We start from the raw sequence: 20,889 nt of genomic DNA on the forward strand, positions 1-20,889 counted from the left end.
GGAAACCACATGCCTACTGTTACAAGCAATAGTGATCAGAAAGATGAGTTACGTGTGTTTTGCCAAACTTCTATAAATGATCAAAGACCTAAGCTGAGAGCATGTGTAAATGGCATGTTGATTACTGGCCTGCTGGACACAGGTGCTGATGTAAGTATCATTACCCCAGAATCTTGGCATCCATATTGGCCTCTTCAGAATGTAGATGTTCAGCTCCTGGGAATTGGAACCCTATCTCGAGTAAGGCAGAGCACGAGATGGGTTGAATGTATAGGGCCTGAGGGACAAATAGGAAAATTAAGGCCATATGTAGCCAATATTGCAATGAATTTATGGGGTCGTGACCTATTACAACAATGGAATACCCAAATTAACTTTCCTGCTACTTCTAGACTTTATATTTCTGAGAATAATATTAAAAGATATTACAAACCAAGAAAACCAGCCATTAGGGCTGTGCAAGAACAAGCAATTGATGTCCCTTCAGAGATACCAACAGCCTTGCCTCTAAAATGGTTGACTGAGAAACCAATATGGACAAAGCAATGGCCTTTAGCTGAGGAAAAGTTACAGGCTTTAGAACAGCTGGTACAAGAACAATTAGATGCTGGACATATAGAAGAATCTACCAGCCCTTGGAATTCTCCTGTATTTGTGGTAAGAAAAAATCAGGTAAATGGAGAATGGTGACAGATCTCAGGGCCATCAACAAGGTTATTCAACCTATGGGCCCACTGCAATCTGGAATTCCTTTGCCCTCTTTATTACCAAAAGGATGGCCTCTCATAGTTATTGATTTAAAGGATTGTTTTTTCACTATACCTTTGCAAAAAGAAGATAGAGAAAAATTTGCCTTCATAGTGCCTACTTATAACAATTCTCAACCTTCGAGGAGGTACCATTGGGCTGTCCTCCCCTAGGGTATGTTAAATAGCCCCTCCCTGTGCCAATATTTTGTGAACCAACCATTGCAAATAATACGCAAGAAATTTCCCAAATCTATAGTATACCATTACATGGATGACATTTTGTTATCTGATTCAAACATAGATACCTTGAACAGACTGTTTGAAGAAATACAGATACTGTTACCTAAATGGGGATTGCAAATTGCTCCTGAAAAGATTCAGAAGGGAGATTCTGTTAATTATTTAGGTTATTGAATAGGTTTGCAAAAAATTAAGACACAAAAAGCACAAATTAGGAGAGATCGCCTACGGACTCTTAATGACTTTCAAAGACTGTTAGGAGACATTTCCAGTCTACGACCAGCTATTGGGATAACACCTGATCTAATAATTCATTTGAACAAAACCTTGGATGGTGATAAAGATTTAAACAGTCCCAGAGAATTAACAGCTGAAGCAGAAAAGGAACTGACAATGATTGAGGAAAAATTACAACAGGCACATGTGGACAGAGTGAATCCTGAGCTCGATTGTATTCTCGTCATACTACCATCAAAAATTTCTCCTACAGGAATTTTAATGCAGAGAGATGATATTATCTTGGAATGGATCTTTTTACCACATAAACCAAGTAAGAAACTGAAAACTTATGTGGAAAAAGTCTCTGAGTTAATTATAAAAGGCAAGCTGAGACTTCGTCAACTAGCAGGCATAGACTCAGCAGAACTTATAGTGCCTTTCACTGCTGATGAACTAAAGAAATTATGGGAAGATAGTGAATCATGGCAAAGAGCTTGTGCTAATTTTTGGGAGACATTAATAACAACTATCCAAAAAGCAAATGGCTTAGCTTCATAAAGAGAACTTCTTGGATCCTTCCTCGAATCGTCCGTGATGCTCCAATAACTGGAGCCCGTACATTCTATACTGATGCCAATAAATCAGGGAAGGCAGGTTACAAATCAGAGGACTTGGGTAAGGTGGAACAAAGTCCTTATGATTCTGTCCAGAAGGCAGATTTATATGGCATTCTTATGGTACTAAGAGATTTTAAAGAACCTATTAATATAGTCACTGATTCACAATACGCAGAAAGAGTTATTTTATATATTGAAACTGCTGAATTTATACCTGATGATACAGAACAAACCTCATTGTTTATCCAGGTTCAAGATTTGATCAGGAACAGGCTTTGCCCTATGTACATAACACACATTCGATCCCATACGGGTCTGCCAGGTCCTCTAGCACAAGGTAATGCAGAAATTGATCACTTATTGATTGGTAGTGTGCTACAAGCCTCTGAATTTCATAAAAAACATCATGTTAATAGCAAAGGTTTGAAGAAAGAGTTTTCTATTACATGGCAACAAGCTAAGGAGATTGTAAAGAAATGCCCTACCTGCTCTTTCTATAACCAAATGCCACTGCCAGCAGGGGCTAATCTGAAGGGCTCCCATAGGAATGAAATCTGGCAGATGGATGTGTTCCACTTTGCAGAATTTGGCAAATTGAAGTATGTTCATCACACCATTGACACTTATTCAGGCTTTCAGTGGGCAACTGCTTTAAGTTCAGAAAAAGCTGATTCAGTAATCACTCATTTATTAGAAGTCAAGGCTATCATGGGTATACCTACACAAATAAAGATGGATAACGGTCCTGCTTATGTCTCTAGGAAAATGAAATGGTTTTTTGATTATTACAATATCAAGCATGTTACAGGTATACCATACAATCCTACAGGTCAAGCAGTCATAGAAAGATCAAATCGAACTATAAAGGTTATGTTGAGCAAACAGAAAGGGGTGGAAAACACCCCCAGAAATAGGTTACATAATGCTTTGTTAACCTTGAATTTTCTCAACACTAATGAGAAGGGAACAACGGCTGCAGAAAGACATTGGATAATGGAAAAGTCTACTGAGCTAAATCAACCAGTTTATTTCAAGGATGTGCTGACCTCACAATGGAAGCCAGGAGATGTGCTGCATTGGGGAAGGGGTTTTGCTCTTATCTCCACAGGTGAGGAAAAATTATGGATACCGTCAAAATTAATAAAGGTTCGGTTTGAAGAAGAGAAGTCACTTGGAAAAGATAAATAACAATTCATTCACAAGGATGACGAGCATACTGAGGGTAAGGTTTACAGATCGGTTGGGGGCAGGGTTCGTTTCTTATCTCCACAGGAAAATACTCATCTTCAAAGAATTTAAGGGACCCTGAATATTTAATTACTGATGGATGGAAAATAGTTACGACCCACTAAGTATCAACAATTAAATTCTATACATACTGTAAGTATTGATTTTTTATATATATTTATATGTTTTATTGAACACTTCTTTATAAATGTGTAGAGCTGGTTTTGGAGTTGGACTATGGCTCAGTCCCTCTTTAATTCCAAGCCTGTTGATAAGAGATATTTCAGAGTTTCTGTCTCAGGTCAGGAGCCATGAAATGGGACAGAATAAGAATAATTTTATACTTGATAAACTTTCTTTGCCTTTCCTCATATCTGTGTCTTTCTTTATATGTCAGTATATGTCCTTGTTGTTAATGTTTAAATTTCCCATAACAAGCAACATATTTTCCTACAGTAATTTTTGAAGTTTTCAGGATGAAGATGGGGCCCCAGAACATCAACTCAATCTGGTTTTTATGACGTCATTAATTTTTTTTTAAGCGCTAATATTAGACCTGCTTTTTGGTACCAACTGCAGGAGACAATTTCGAATGATGCACATTTTTGACAACACTCTGGCCAGACCTTCTCAAAACGCTCAGAGACTAGTTCTAATTTTCTTAGGTCAAAGGTTAATTTGGAATTTTAGCATCATTTGCTTTCACAGGGGCCCCTAAGAAGAACGTCGCCCCCATGTCAGCTAGAAGCAATCTAAGAGGACGACGTCCCCTCTCCCAACAGAGTTTGCCCACAGGGTTAGGGACATCTTTTAGTGGTTGGTTTAGGGTTGAGGGGATGGGGAGATATTGTATGGAATTAGGGGTATATTCAAAAAAAGGGGGGGGATTAACTGGTTTGATAAGATGATTGGTATTTGTGACTTACTGTTTTTAGAAAATTATATTGGTACTGTTTCTTGTATATTGATATATTGAATATTGAATGTGAGTGTTCCTACCTCTATTTTTGTATAAGAGTATGATTATATTGTATGGATACATCTATCATATCACAATGTAAATTTCTACCTCTGATACTATTTATGTAATAATATTGTTTACATTTGATATGGAATGACATTGTTTACAGGTGAAGATCATTGTCTTCATATATTGCACAGTTGTTTTTTCTCTTAGTTTTCAAATTAACAATAGTAGAGTGACTGGATAGTGTTGTGTTCTTCCCTATTTTAGTCAAATTACTTTTTTTGTCCATTAAGAATGATGTTGACAGTATGCTTCCTTTTTATTGCCTTTAATATGTTGGAATACTTCATGTACATATATTTTCTCCATATTTTATAAATTGATGTTAGATTTTGTCAAAAGCCTTTTACAAATTCAGTTGTCAAGTATTATTGACAGGTTTGGCTTAAACCTGAATTTTGAGAGTGAAGTTTACAGACTGATTTGCAAATCCATAGAGGAAGCATGCCATTCTTTGTCATTTCGCTATAAGACTACATTTGTCGTGCAATGTGCAATGTCACAATTTTCTATAAGAATAAACACAAGATTGTGGTATAAGTATAATGTGTGGGAGTTAAATAAGATGAAAAATAGGAATAATTGACAAAGCGTAGCTATTGAAATTTGATATGCACTACCATTTAGACAAGTTTTCTTTATGTAGAAAAACCTAAAAATTATGTATCTGGCATATTAATTGACTTAGTTATGTTGACTCTAAGTTGGAGCTTCATTCAAAACAGGTATAGCATACAAGTAAGTCAGCTTGAAGGACTAGACATTGAATTATGGTTTTACCACTTCCTAGATATGTGATATATTGCAATTTCTTGGCTGTGTAATTTTTCCGCACCTAACTTTCCTTCTAAGGAAAATGGAAACAATAATATTCACCACTCTATATAGTCCTGTATATTTGGATTTTGAACTTAGAAGTCATTATACTTAAAACAATGTAACATTCATTATATATAATACCATGGGTTGATATATTGATTTATATTTTGTTATCTTATTAATGTATATAGAATGAAATGATTTATTAAAAGGCTCAAAATTAAAGAAAAATTATAAATGAAAATTAACAAGAAATAATTCAGTGATGAGAGTTTACAAAAGAGGAAGATTAGACCTTAATTTTACAGAATTATGTATGAAGCAAAATTAATGGAAATTGATAGATATTAAAATTATTTAGCCAGCCTTAATTTGCTCACCTAATTACAGTCTGATTGATTATGGAGTAATGACTCAAACCATGGTTAAAGTGGAAAGGCAAAGGTTTTTCAAAATATTCTAAATAGTTATGAAATAATTATTAGTATTATAATACAATAGAAGAAACAAGGTATATTGTCTTAGATGGCAAGGCAAAGGTTTTTCAAAATATTCTAAATAGTTATGAAATAAATATTAGTATTATAATACAATAGAAGAAACAAGGTATATTGTCTTAGATGGCATCAGATTCCTCTTCCTAGAACATGAGAAAACACTGAAAAACATAGGAGGTTCATTATACAAAAGTTTCAATATCAGGTTTGTGGGATGGATATTCAATTCCTTTAATTTATAGTTTTATAGTGACAAAAGCAGAAAGATCAGTGAGAATTAAATGATATATAAAATGTACAATTGTATCAATAAATTTACTTATGGGTACTTACAGCTGCATCTTAACTGATAGAGGTTATAGGTAAATAGATATAAATATTAAAGAAGGTAGAGAAAAGAAAATAAGCAAGCATATACGTATAGATTCTTTGCATAGTTCTGAAGAAAGATAATGCTTTTTGTGGAAAACTTATTTACTTAGACTAAATGAGAAGAAATACTTAATGATATAAAGCAGATTGTGCATGTGTCTTCCCCAGTATTATATCTCAAAGAGAATTAAGACTGTGGTGACCTTGGGAGACCAAGACAGGCTGAATAAGCCACCCCATTATGGATTTTATTTTAAAAGTTACTTAAATCTTTTTTTCTTTTTATTTTTTGAGAACTCAGTTGTATAAACTTGGAGTTTCACAAAATGTAGGCATATATGGTCTGGGATGTCCTTCTGTGTATGTGTTGCTTTCATTGGTTAATTAATAAATAAACTGTTTTGGACTTCACAGGGCAGAATAGAGAGAGGTAGGTAGGAAAACTAAACTGAATGCTATGAGAAAAAAGGCAGAATTGGGAGATGCTATATAGCTACAAGAGGAGAAAGACATAAGATGCTAGCTGGAACCTTGCCAGTAGGCTACGAACCTCATGGTAAAATAAAAAATAATGGAAATGCGATAAATTAAGATGTAATTGCTAGCCAATAAGAAGTTAGAGCTAATAGATCAAACAGTGATTTAATTAATACAGTTCCTGTGTGATTATTTTGGGACTGAGCAGCCGGGAACAAACAAGTGGTCTCCTACTACAGTATACCAGTGTGAAATACACTGGATGATAAATGTCATGTTTGTGGCATTTTCTACTTAATCTTAAACAATTTTGAGATGTCTGACTCCCTTCATTGCTTGGCTCATTTAAAAAATATTCTGTCCACACATATTTATATATTTAACAAATGGTGAATTAATGAATGATTATGATGAACTCACTTATTTTTTTATATTTCAAGCTCCATACATATAGACATTCACTAAATATTCATTGAATAGCTTTTTGGTGAATTATAGGTTTCTCTTTTCTTGAGCCAGACACTTCATTGCTGAATCTCTTTCTTAATAGTTCTTATTCATTCTGGTGTGTAGTACTCAATTGTGTAAATGTACCACATTTTCTTTATTCATTCTTCGGTCAAGGGACATTTAGGTTGTTTCCAGGTTCTGGCTATGACAAAAATGCTGCTATGAACATAGTTGAGTACATGTCCTTGTGGCGCGATTGAGCATCATTTGGATATATACCCAAAAGTGGTATTACTGGGTCTTGAGAAAGGTTGTTTTCTAATTTTCTGAGAAATTGCCACAATGACATCCAAAGGGGCTGTACCAGCTTGCATTCCTATTCCCTCCAGCAATGCAGAGGTGTTTCCTTTAATGATACCTTGAATTTTTCAGGAAAATGGGTGGAGCTAGAAAACATCACTTGGAGTGAGGTAACCCAGACACAGAAAGACTATTATCCCATGTACTCATTCATAAGTGGTTTATAAACATAAATCAAAGAAAACAAGCCTACAAATCACAATCTCAGAGAACTTAGACAACAATGAGGACACTAAGAGAGACATACATAGATATGATCTATATGGAAAGTAGAAAAAGACAAGATCTCCTGAGTAAATTGGGAGCATGAGGACTTTGGGGGGGGGGGATTTAAGGGGAGGAGGGAGGCAGGGATGAGAGCAGAGAAAATGTAGAGCTCAATAAAAATCAATAAAAAAGAAAGATATGCAGAGAAAAATAAATAGTTCTTATTCTTAATGTGGTTTCTGTGAGCTTAGTTAGATTCATTATCACTCAATCTGAAAAATAAAGTCATGAATTTCTATTAATATCCAGGCTTTCACATTAACATAAAATCTGAAACCAGTAATATTTTGTTATATAATTCAAGATAAGTTGAAAACATCCTTTATGATAAAGAAATTTTTGATAAATATTTTGAGTGTTAATCATTTTAAAATTTATATTTAAGCATTTCTTTGAGGATAACATATAAATGAAAATAGGTTCTTCTTATAAGGAAGTTTAACCAAGACAAGCTTTCAGCTTCATTTTTTCAAAGTCAAGAGTCTAAAATCCCCGAGTGTGTGGCTCTAATCTCTGAACTTTCCCAACTGCTAACCGGTGTCACACCTAAGTGAAACTTCTTTTTCTTTGGACTTGGCCTAGAAAGGCCTCTACATCTTTTCAAACTTTAATCTTTTTACTTACTTTTGATTTAGGAGACAAAATCAGCAATAGATCAAACTAGAACTGTATTGAAGACACCACTGGATTTTTTTTTTTGGGTATAAATGTCTAATATTTAATGATAATCTAGGTAACTTTTCTTGTGTAATTTGATTGTCATTATAGTTTTATATTAGACTACTAGAAATACTAATACAAAACAGCTCACTGTCGTCTTAAAAGCAATGTGAAATTGTTCATTCTTGAGTCAAATATGAGTAGTGATAGTCCAGAACAAAAATTTAGATTCATTCAAATAACATAGTCTAACATGGTAACAGTTTCATGAAGCCATTATAGGAATGGAACAAAGGACAGTCAATAATCAAGGCATTTTCCAAATGTAGTGTTAGAAGTAACATATGGCTAATTATAGAAAAGTAGCCAATGCTCTGAAAAGGGATTCAAATGGTATCTGGCAACATTCTTATCTTTGGTCTTGGTGGAAACAAGTATTGAACTAAATTAGTATAACCCCAAAGTTAATATAACATGACAGTCACAAGCTGTTACTTCAGATACAGATGTGAGCAAAGAATGACAATGAAGGGGGCTAAATGGAGCCCAAGAATATTCCAAATCTCTTACAATATTCTAAATAACTATTCATTTTTACAGAAACTTTAGCATGGTGATAACTTTTTCTTGGAACTTTTTTTCACAAAGGCAACTATTTGAACATGGCAGTATAGGCCTAGAGCAATGAAATATCTGCAGCCATGTTCAGAAGATGAAAAGAGCAAGTACTCCTTTAGTGAGATGTGGACTTATCAACATAGAAGCCCTTTCTGCAATGCTATTGCTTAGAAATCTTCAATGCTGCCTATTTTCAGAGTTTAACTCAGAAAATAAAACATGCTATTTGTCCTATTTTTGTATCTTTTTTTGGATATTGTCCAAACTCGTAAGCAGGCTTTCTTCACAGTTTCAGAATTCTCACTTTCTCTGAAGAACCCACACCCCAGATGACATTTCTTACTTACACTCACTACTAAATCTGACTTCTGACTTAAAGCCTAGAAATCAGGGCTTTCTCTCTCTTCTTCAGTAGCCCCTCATGAAGTTGGTGAGACCTCTTGTTGCCTTTGTGAAAAAAAGTACCACTGGATTTTTTAAAGAAACATTACAAAGACATGCATAGGATTAAGTCCAGAGATATAAATCTGGGGATATTCACAATATCCCGTAATTATAATCAAACCTACACAATTAAAAAGTAAATCAAATAAATGGTATCATTTCCATGAAAAAACATGCTTGTGTTCCCAGTATTAGAGAAAGGATACATGAGAACATATCTTTTTTTTTTTTATTGAGAAAAGGAGAAAAAACAAAAACAAAACAAGTTTCCACCTCCTCCCAGCCTCCCATTTCCCTCCCCCTCCTCCCACCCTTTTCCCCCTCCTCCTACCCTTCTCCCCCTCCCCCCACTCTTTTCCCCCTCCTTCTGCAGTCCAAAGAGCAGTCAGGGTTCCCTGCCCTGTGGTAAGTCCTAGGTCCTCCCCCCTCCGTCCATATCTAGGAAGGTGAACATCCAAACTGGCTAGGCTCTCACAAAACCAGCATATTAAGTAGGATCAAAACCCCGTGCCATTGTCCTTGGCGTCTCCTCAGCCCTCATTGTTCACCATGCTCAGAGAGTCCGGTTTTATCCCATGCTTTTTCAGTCACAGTCCAGCTGGCCTTGGTGAGCTCCCCGTAGATCAGCTCCACTGTCTCAGTGGGTGGGTGCACCCCTCGTGGTCCCGACTTCTTTGCTCATGTTCTCCCTCCTTCTGCTCCTCATTAGGACCTTGGGAGCTCAGTCCAGTGCTCCAGTGTGGGTCTCTGTCTCTATCTCTATCCATCACCAGATGAAGGTTCTATGATGATATGCAAGATATTCGTCAGTATTGCTCTAGGATAGGGTCATTTCAGGTTCCCAATCCTCAGCTGCCCAAGGAACTAACTGGGGACCTTGGCTTGGGCACTTGGGAGCCCCTCTAGGGTCAAGTCTCTTGCCCACCCTAAAGTGGCTCCCTTAACTAAGAATTGTGGTTTCGTGCTCCCCTATCCAACCTTCCTTTATCCCAATCCTCCTGTTTCCCCAAGTCCCCCCCTCCTTCCCTTCTACCTTTTCTCTCCCTATCTCCCCTTACCCCCATCCCACCCCACCCCCAAGATCCCAATTTTCTCCCCGGCAATTTGGTCTACTTCCCTTAGCCAAGAGGATAACTATATGTTTTTCCTTGGGTTCACCTTCTTACTTAGCTTCTTTAGTTTCACCTATTGTAGACTCCGTGATACCCTTATTTATGGCTAGAAACCAATTATGAGTGAGTACATCCCATGTTCATCTTTTTGGGTCTGGGATACCTCACTCAGGATAGTGTTTTCTATTTCCATCCATTTGCATGCAAAATTCGAGAAGTCATTGTTTTTTACAGCAGCATAGTACTCTAGTGTGTATATATTCCACACTTTCTTCATCCATTCTTCCATTGAAGGGCATCTAGGTTGTTTCCAGGTTCTCCCTATTACAAATAATACTGCTATGAACATAGTTATCTTAAGAAAATCAAAAATAAAAAAAATGAATTTATGAGTAACAAAATAGAAAACATATGGAACAATGGTTTTTCAATTAGCCTCTGAACAAAATATGTGGCAAGCAGTAATAAAGTTACTATCACATATAGTGTACAGACAATATTCATGTGATTGCTAAATCTTGTGTTTTATAGCAACAAATATATTAATACATAGTAGATGTATCCCTCTTAGCATAATTATACAGTAGCATTGAAAGAAAAAATCAGAATTCTCGTGGAACCAAGAAATTCTGTTAGATCTCATGAAATTGTATGCATTAAGGATGTTTTCTGAAATGTAGATGTTTTTGAAATAATACTCATTGAACCTCATTTGAAATATTTCAAATTGTTCTATTTTACCACATGAATAATTTTGGAAGTTATCAGGAGGGAACAGAACATTCCTATAACCATCTCTTCTTCTCAATGGACAGTTTTAGTCTATGTTTGTTTTCTCAGGAACTCAATGATTACGTTTTTACTCTCATTGCTGCGGTAGACTAGGCACCCATATGCCATCGGTGCCATTACTCATCACGTACCACCCATTCATGAATCCTTACTCTCCTCTTGAATTCCATGGTTATTCACTCACTATATTCAACCAAATGAAATTGATGAAAGAAGATGACAACTATTCTACAGAGAATACTTGAGAAAGGATAGGATGTTCATGAAAGACCCTACAGACCCCCTCCTCAAAACCCGTAGCTAGCATGCTCCCGGGGAACGTCCTGTTTGCTTTAAAAAAATTCTCCGGATCAGCAGCCAGCCTGCTCCCGTAAGAACATCCCATGTGCCTGAGAGAGCAGGAGATAGAGATAGGAAGACATCTTGCAAGGCAAGATGTCAATAAGATAGGATGTCAACAAAGCAGGTTAGCTATAAGATAGGAACATGATGATTGTTGCCAAGCATCCATGCTGAGAGAGGAAACCATTCATGCCCCCCGCCGCATTCTGATAACCATGCTTTTGCTTCTGTAAACTTGCTTCTTGCTGACACCCATGCTGAGAGAGGAAACCATTCATGCCCCTGCCTCATTCCGTTCGACCGATAACCACGCTTTTGCTTCTGTAAACTTGCTTTTTGCTCTTCCCTATAAAAAGCCCGCCCTCCAGTTGGCAGGTGCGCAAATCTTCCGAGAGATCTTGCTGCCCACAGGTACCTGTGTCTACTCAATAAACCTCTTGCGATTTGCATCCGTGCGGTCTCGGCCTGTTCCTTGGCGTTGGGGAGGTCTCCTCCCGAAAAGAGGTCCTCGTTGAGGGTCTTTCATCAACAGACTGAAGAGTTTCCTTTCTTAGTAACTCAGTTACTTCCAGGCAGCTGGTCTCTGTCTCAGAGTCTTTGCAGCTTGGCTTGCTTGCCCTGTCAGTGAATCTGGTCAGTTCCAGAAACTTCCTAAAGCTATATTGAGTTGTTTGCAATCCTGCTTAAGGAGCTTCCCTTAAGAATGGGATGTTTCGATCTTGGAGGAAACTAACACAACAAACCCTATTCCTCTACCACTAATCCTGACCCTGACCTTAATCCTGATCCAAACATAACCTTAACTCTTAACATATTCCTAATCCTAAAGCAAACCCTAACCCTAATTCCTAACCTTGACAGGAATCTATTACCCCCCTAACCTGGCAGGGACCTTATTCTTCCTAAGGGCTCAGTGAGCCCCTTGGGAGAAGTGGGACAGGAGTTGATTAAGATTAGGCTGTTGGCCAAGTTGTAGGTGGGAACTGATTGGCAGGGACAAGAAGTGTAGGCTGACTTTTCTGTCCCACCAGCCAGTTCTCAAATAATGACAGAGATTTATTAATAATTATAAATGCTTGGCTGATAGCTTAGGCTTGTCCCCAGCCAGCTCTTACAACTTAAATAACCCATTTCTCTTCATCCATGTGCTGTGTTGTGTACTTCACCCATGAACGTCCCCTGTTGTTTTTTCCACATCTGGCTCACTACTCCTCAGACTCCTCCCTTCTTGTCAGCATTCCCCCTGCCCCTAAAGTCCTGCCTAGCTATTGGCCAATGAGTTTTTTATTAACAATGAGAGCAACACATGTTCACAGTGTACAAAGGATTATTCCACAGCAGAGAAGAGTTGAGATGAGCTGGGGGGATTACATGGCAGGGAGCGGGGGGGATTTTTGGACAATTTTCCATTCCATCTTACAAAATTATCTAATCAATTTAGAATATCAGAAGTTTCCAATTTGGGCCAGCAGCGGTCATTGTCCGATGTATACTGAGATCAGATTTGGGGTCAAGAGGTAAGTAACTGTGGTTGTTTTGAGGTCTCCCAAATGAAGCTCTTTAAAATTAACCCCCAGACAGGCTTAGGCTGTGTCCTTTGATACTGATAGTTTGGAACCCACAGTAGATGTGAGACCAAGCTGAAAACAGGGGTCAGATCCAGCTGCCCATGGCATCTCCCAAGATTCAGATTGACCAAATGTGCCTAGAAAGTTCAGGGCGCACCCTCAGACTCATACCTTCCAGCAGTAAAGCGGTCATGAGTCCTGTGGAAAGCTCTTGGAAATCTCAACTGAAGAACTCTCAAGACAAGACTGACAGGGCCTCCCATGAGTTCCTAAGACCTAACTGGGCACTTCTAAGTTAGGTCCCATGAGTTACCTTGTCCCAGCATTTAGCTATGTTGGATGTGTGGTCCAGTCAAATGGATAGCAGCCTTTTATCTAGAGATCGGACCCAACAGAGCAAAACAAAAGTGAGAGAAGCAAAAGGCAGAGGCAAAAGATAAAAGAAATGACTCCTTGGGGAGATGGGTGGCCCTTCCAGGCCTACTCAAGGCCAAGTTCCAGAGAGCAGATTAGAAAAATGAAGGTCCAGCAGAGGACTCAAAGCTGCCAGAGGACTCCAAATGTCTGCCTGGGTTTCAGCACCAAATGTTAGATTTCTGAGGCAGCCTATATGCAGGTCTGTGTTCTCCCTTTGTGGGAAGTGTTAACTTCAGGCAAGACCAATTATCTTGAGAATCAGGCTGCAAATGCTCCTATCCATGCTAAGCAAGATTGAGCGAGGTCATCTGTAAATGCATGGGATCCTGTTTTCATAACTGAGGCCCTGTATCACAGTGTCTGAGGAGTGACAAGTCAAACTTGATTAAATTGGGTTCGCCATCACTCAAGCACTCATGTGGACTGGAGAGATGGCTCAGTGGTTAAGAGCACTGACTGCTCTTCCAGAGGACCTGAGTTCAATTCCCAGCACTGACAGGTGGCTCACAAGTGTCTGTATCTCCAGTTCTAAGGAATCTGGCACCCTCACAAAAACATACATGCAGGAAAAACACCAATGCACATAAAATAAAAATAAATAAACTATTTTTAAAAAGAAGATGACAGAGAAGCACTGGCTTCTGGTTGTGGTCTTAGATCCCTGTTCCTACTTGAGCTCTGTCCTATCTCTGCTTACCCACTAAACCAGCTCCTTGCTGTGGCTCAAGGAGTAAGAATGTGCTTCAAGATGCTTCATGGGCCTCGCAGATGCTTATTACTTCTCCTGGACCTAAAAAGCCTCAACCCCAACTCAACTGGCCCCGGGGTTTCAGATCCTGAGAGTCACAGCATCCACATCAAAGGGCAGATTACTCCTCCCCACCTCCCCCACTGCCGCCCAGTGTCCCTTCATGCTGACAAACTGACTAGCCCTCTATCTTTCTGCCCTGTAAGACACTTGGCTTACTGTACGCCTGTTTCATTTCCTCTCTCTGAAGAGCAAGAGCTGCCTCTGGGTGGAAAAGTCAGAGGAATAGGGCAGTGTGTATCCTTGATCATTAATTGTAGCTATCATCGTGATAATAGCTATCCCCAGCCACCCCAAGTGCTGCTCTAGCCCTCAAACTCCATCTAACAGCCTGGAGCGGTTCTCCCATTCCTTAGGCTGAGCATCCTGCTGCAATAAACCCTGAAGCTTCCACTGGAGGCAAGGCTATGCCTCTCAGGCCATCTACAACGAGGAGTGCCTCTACTTTCCTCCTCATTGGCATTGGCACCTGTGATGCCAGGCAGCACTGTGAATGTGGAGGAGATGATCCACCAACCCAAGGGCAGCAATCAAGTGAGACAAATAAGTAAATAAATAAAATAAAAGACACCACAATCGCCCAACCCAAGCAGCCCTCGGAAATCTCAATTCCTCAGTAAGGATGGCTTGTCCCTAGCCACACCCACATGTTTGAGTCAAGACTACTCACATCCCAATTCCCACCCCAGCAGCATCCACTCCCTACCATAAGGAGCATGGCCTTAAGGATCAAGTCAACCAAGGCCAACAACAAGGCACGTTCAGCCCCTTCCTCTCCCAGAACCCCACAGGAAGTCTCCCAGCCCTCTCCACACCGTGAAAGCATCTTCAGATGGTACTGGAGATAGGCACTGCCCAGGTGCCCCTCAGCCAGGCTTTCCTGGGGATGCAGAACTCAGATGACAAGGGGCTTCCTCTCCTCGCCAGCTGAACAAAGTTACTGGCCCATACTTCTGCCTCAAGTTTGTCCATGTTGCTACTGGGCTCTGCAGTGTGGCACACGCTCAGAGATACCAAACAAGCATCCCATCGCTAAGTGCCAGCCAATTGGCTGTTTTCATAACAGCGTGGTCTCCATGGTAACCAATATGCCTCAACGAAGCAGAGAAGAAGATTGCAGTGATATCCCACGGGAGATCACCAGCCAGCAGCACCACATATGTGCACTGATATCCAGCATCATCCCACAACTCTGAACTCTTGATAAAAAAAAAAAAAAAAAAAAAAAAAAAAAAAAAAAAAAAAAAAAAAAAAAAAACTAGGCATTTACTTTAAAACACCTAAATCATAAAGGCCCAATTTATGGGGCTGGGGAAATGAATGAATGGTTAAGAGTACTTGCTGCTCTTGCAGATTAACCCAGATTCACTTCCCAAGCTCATAACTATCTATAACTCCAGTTTTAATAAACCCAACACTCTCTTCTGGCCCCCTACCTGCCCTGACTCCACCCAGGGCAATGAGGTCTCCAATGACAAAGTGTCAAGTGGGAGGACGGGGGAGGGGGAACGGAAGACAAATGTGATACCTGGGATGGGTCAGGAGGTCTCACATAAGCTGGTGACTTACGCCAAGCAAGTTTATTGAAAAGTACAGCATCTTTGTGGGGAGAAAATGAACCAAGATCATCACAGAGCTAAATCTGACAATGTTGGGAAAGAGAACACAGGACGCTTCAGACACAGTTGCCATTGGGCCAATAACCACAGGCCTGCAGGGGAGAAAGCTGGGTTTCCAGGAACAGAACCCAACTCCTTAGAGGCCCCGGCTCCGACCTCAGACTGTACTTGACACAGAACGAATGTTCCCTTTGTCCTTTCAGTGGGTCTTCTGAGAAAGTCTTGGGCTGGGCTGGCTCCCAACACTCCCCAACAACCACGTCTGCCTTGACAGCACATTTGGGATTTTTCATGACCCTGACTACATTTTAAATGTATTTTTTTTTAAAAAAAAATTAGTGTTTTTACAAACTAAAATGACTGGCAAAGGTATAAATCAAAATAAGTTCTTACGCCGTGGTTGGAATAACGACCATGTTCTGCCAACACAAATATTGCGAGGCTATTCTGACTTGCATCTAACACTGATGTCACTGTGATTTTTTTTTATCCTTAAAAACATCGTACCCCCTGAACTTTAGTGCAACAATATTCCTGAGATGCTATGCCACTCTTGGTCACCAGTCAAAATAAAGGACTCTTTCTTATCTTCTTAATTAGCTTAATAAATGTGATGATACGTCACTTTCTCACAAGCATCATTTCATGGGCAGATCAATCATCCCTATGTACTCTCTTCATCTAAACCAGAAAAAAAAAATCCCAGTGAATAAAAACTGTGCCCGCTATGAGGTAACTCTCAAGCCTGGATCCAGCTGTGCTGACGTATCCCCATCAGGATGGGTGTGAGGAGCTATCCTCAGCCGACTGCATGGATGCTGGCCTCTGAGAACAAGAGATAGGAGCAGATTATTTATGAGAATCCTATCCTAAGACCTGAGAAGCCTCCCCGGAAATAGCTTTCAAGGGCTGGAAGAGAGACAAGGAAGAGGGCAGGGAAGAGACCGTTGGGAAAGCAAAGTCAATTTCAGCGCTATTTATCAGTCACCTAGCAAGATGCCTAAGTCCTACTCTTGCCCTTGCTCCTGGCCCTGTCCACTCTCGCCTTGTGGCTCAGCTTCTAAGCTCCACTGGGACAAGGGCTAGGGCAGCTGGCAGAATGGCGGCCTAACTGTAAGCTCAAGACACCTAAGAGTGGACGAGGGTCTTAGCTAGGCTTTCTGTCCTTATGGTGAGACACCATGACCAAAAGAAACCCGGGGAGGAAAAGGTTTATTTGGCTTACACTTAAACTTTGTAGTCCATCCCTGAAGGAAGTCAGGACAGGAACTCAAACAGGGCAGGAGCCTGGAGGCGGGAGTCGATGCAGAGGCCATGGAGGGGCGCTGCTTACCAGCTTGTTCCCCCATGGCTTGCTCAGCCTGCTTTCTTATAGAAAGCCCAGGGACAACACCCCTCACAATGGACTGGACCCTCCCCACCAATCACTAATCAAGAAAATGACCTGCGGGGGCTGGAGAGATGGCTCAGAGGTTAAGAGCACTGGCTGCTCTTCCAGAGGTCCTGAGTTCAAGTCCCAGCAACCACATGGTGGCTCACAACCATCTGTACTGAGATCTGGCCTCCTCTGGCGTGTGGGCATACATCGAGGCAGAATGTTGTATACATAATAAATAAATAAATCTTAAAAAAAAAAAGAAAAGAAAAGAAAATGACCTGCAGCCAGATCGTCTGGAAGCTTCCTCGGTAAAGGCTCCCTCCTTTCAGAAGACTCCAGCTTGTGTGAGTTGACAGAAAACTATGCCCACCCACTCAGCTGGTGACTAGTCCCCTCGGTCCTCTGCAGCTCAGCGGTCATTGGCTTTAGAGTCTTTCCCAGAGGTCACTGTGCTTGCATGCATGGCCCGCTGGGTGCCCATCTCAGCCCAGCCCGGCTTCAGGGCTTTAGTGAGGCTCTCCTGTAGCCATCTGTGTAGTCAAGAAGACCAAAATGCAGATGCCCTCTGTGCTCGTGTGGCACAAAGTACAGACACACTGGGAGCACATGGACACTGCATACACACATGCAACAAACACGCAGAAGTGCACAATAGGAAATCACATGCAGATGCACATTTAAACCACAAATTACACGGTAGAAAGTTCAGAGGAAAGGGGAACTGGAAGTCATATGTTCTAAGGAACAAGTACATGATTAAGTGTGAAGTGTGGTGTGTGTGTGTGTGTGTGTGTGTGTGTGTGTGTGTATGTGTGTTAAATTGGGCAGATAAATTAGCGGCTCTTCCTTTAGCTTCTGGGAAATGTTTCAAAACAGGGCAGAACAGAGAGTTTTTATTTGCAAACACTATTAACCATTTCCTGTTCCAACCTCAGAAGTACCTTCGAAACAGCTGTCACCTGGGCCGCTGGGCCCTGTGCCCCAGTGAGACCTCACTGTGGGCCACAGTGGGTTTGGGGTCTGGATTCTGGCCTGCCCCTCTACCTCCTGTTTCCCTTACACTTCTTTCAAAATGATCCTTCTGTTTTCTGAACTTTCTGTCCCTGTCCCCACCTAGATGGAAACTTCCCATTACCTCCAGAGTGTGGGGATCCCCTCTCCCTAACTTTCCACCTGTGCTGCCTTTGTGTGATAATCTTGAGGTCAACACCCTGGAAACTCACGCTTCTCTGCCCTGTCTAGAAGGAGGAGAGCCCCCACCGGGGCGGGGAGACTTCTGAGGGCTTGACACAGGGAAGCTCCGCTGGTGACCACCGAACTAAGTCTTGGGTTAATTCTTCCTACCTGGCTTACTGAGTATTTCCTCAGTGAGTCCAGTAAGAAACAGATGTGGATGCAGGCTCTCCAGTTCATGCTACCATGACAACCTCACATCCAACGATCACACTCACGGAATGCTAACTGCTGGCCATACCCAGATCCACACAAGAATGTCCCTAGCAGCTCTGCCCATGATCCTTACCAACTGGGATCTTCCTACACCTGCCTCAGTTGGAAACAGATCATGACACCAACCCTGGCTCAGTACCCAAAGGGAGAGCTGACCTATGACTGGAGGGAATGATGCCCCATTAAAAACTGAAGCAACAGGTAGCCAGCACAGTGGGACAGCTTGTGTGTTAGGAATTATGTGTGTATTGGGACATAGCATGGGTATCAGAGGAGAAAGTGAGTCCTGAGGATTGTGTGTCTATTGCGAGACAGTATATGTGTTTGAGACTGTGGATTATATCATGTGTGTTGGGGATTGCATATATATTAAGAGACAGCATTATGCTGGGAATCGCTTTACTGGGGAAGAGAGTGTGATAGCGATTTTATATGTATTGGAAGATAGCATGAGCCAGAAAGTGTTGGCTCACGCCTTCATCCCAGCACTCGGGAGGCAGAGGCAGGCAGATCTCTATGAGTTCGAGGCCAGCCTGGTCTACAGAGCTAGTTCCAGAACAGCCAGGACTACACAAAGAATTGGAATTGGGTGTGTACTGTAGGATAGTATTGTGTTAGAGATTGCATGTCATGGAACATAATGTGTGTGTTTGGAATTGGAAGTACTGGAGGACAACATATGTCTTGGGGATTACATGTGTATTTGCAGATCACTGAGAACGGGGAGATCATATGTACTTTCTAGAATATGTGTGCTTGGGGCTAGCATGTGTATTTTGGACTGTGGTTCTGGGGAATAATATGTATGTTGAAGATTGTGGGGTTTGTGGGGACGGTAGGATAAGGCGTAAATAGTGTGAGTTGGGGTATGACCCAGCAATCCCTCTATAGGCCTGGTCCTAGGACCCCGTTGTTCCATACCCAACACTTCCCTTTCCCTCCTGCCCTTTCTCTCCCACTGCCTGCCTCCTTGCAAGCCCTGGGACCCACAAGATTCAGACCCCAGACCCTCTCAGGAAAACATTTCCTCGTGAAGGGGGTTGCAGCGGCTATTGCCACAGGAAAACCAAGTAGGGCTGTCCCTCACCCCACTGCTAGGGAGGAGAAAGGAAAGAAGAGAGAAATAAGGCCTAGAGATAAAGGGGAGGAAGAAAGTGCAGCAGAATAGGAAGGGAGGGAGACAGGCAGGGGTTTTCTCCCTTTCTATAATAAGATGTCCCACTACTTGCTGGCCTAGGATGTTGAGTCAGCCTCCGGGAATGGGATGAGAGCTTGCTGCTCACACTCCTTCCTGCTCCTCTCCAGTCCTCACAAGCTACTGTACCTTGTAGAGCCCGAAGTCCCAGAGTCCAGCAGGAGTCTAGCTAGAACATCAGAACAGGACTGCGTGGGCTCTGTCCAGAACCCACCCTAGGCCTGTAGTCTTTTCCTAATTGCCCAGCCCGCTTGAGGGACTTGCTAGCCTGAACATGCCTGGGAGCCACAAGGCTGTCAGGAGGCTCTGTAACAGCCAGGCCTGGGGAGGGGATCCCCCTCGCTTCTGCCCACAAGCCCCATACTGAGACTGGGGGCGGCCAGTCTGTGCCTCACACTCTTTTTCCATCTCGGCGGCGCTGTACAAAGTAACGTTTCCTTTCCTTCCCCGCTGAGCCCGGTGCCTCTGAACTAGGGTGACTGCCACAGCTGGCAGATGGTTTCCAGCCGGGCTGGTTATTTTAGGGTTGTGAGACCCACACATCTAATATCAGCAGTTTCGTTTTTCCTATTTCCCATTTACGGTGACAAAACACATGAGAGCCGAACTCTTAAGTAATCAGAGATGTCCACAAATGGCCAACCAGCCTGGGGCTATACGCACAGGTCTGCCTACCCCTTCCCTCCCCAGGGAGACAGAGACAGGACAGGTGTTGGGGGTCCCCCACCACCTAGGGAATGAGAAAGGTTGACTGGGAAGGACATAAAACCTGACCACTAGGTCAGCGAAGAGGAAGACCGAGGTCAGCAGGACCAGCAATACTAGGACCACTATGGAAGCAGAGAAGACAGTGAGCTGAACAGGTGGGCCCAGTGTCTTGAAGGGGAAAAGAAGCCATGAGAGAAAGCCAGACCAGACCCAGGGGGTTTTTGGGTCTGAGGATGTGGCTGGGGAGAGAGGCATCTTCTTGGGGGTACTAGGAGAGGCTTTCAGGCCTCCTCTGACCCATCGGGCAGAGCAGGTGGCGGTGGCTTGGCTCTTGCTCCCCAAAAGTAAAGGACCAAGCCATAGCTCAGGGGACTCAAAGGTCACACTTGCCAGCCAAGATAGGTGAAGGTCCAGCTCACCCTCCCTGCAGCCCAGGAGTACACCCATCCTCCAAAGGG

The sequence above is a fragment of the Microtus oregoni genome, unplaced genomic scaffold (assembly GCF_018167655.1).
Source record: "Microtus oregoni isolate MIOR12 unplaced genomic scaffold, Mior012 000038F_ref0000394, whole genome shotgun sequence".
NCBI classification, from domain to species: domain Eukaryota; kingdom Metazoa; phylum Chordata; class Mammalia; order Rodentia; family Cricetidae; genus Microtus; species Microtus oregoni.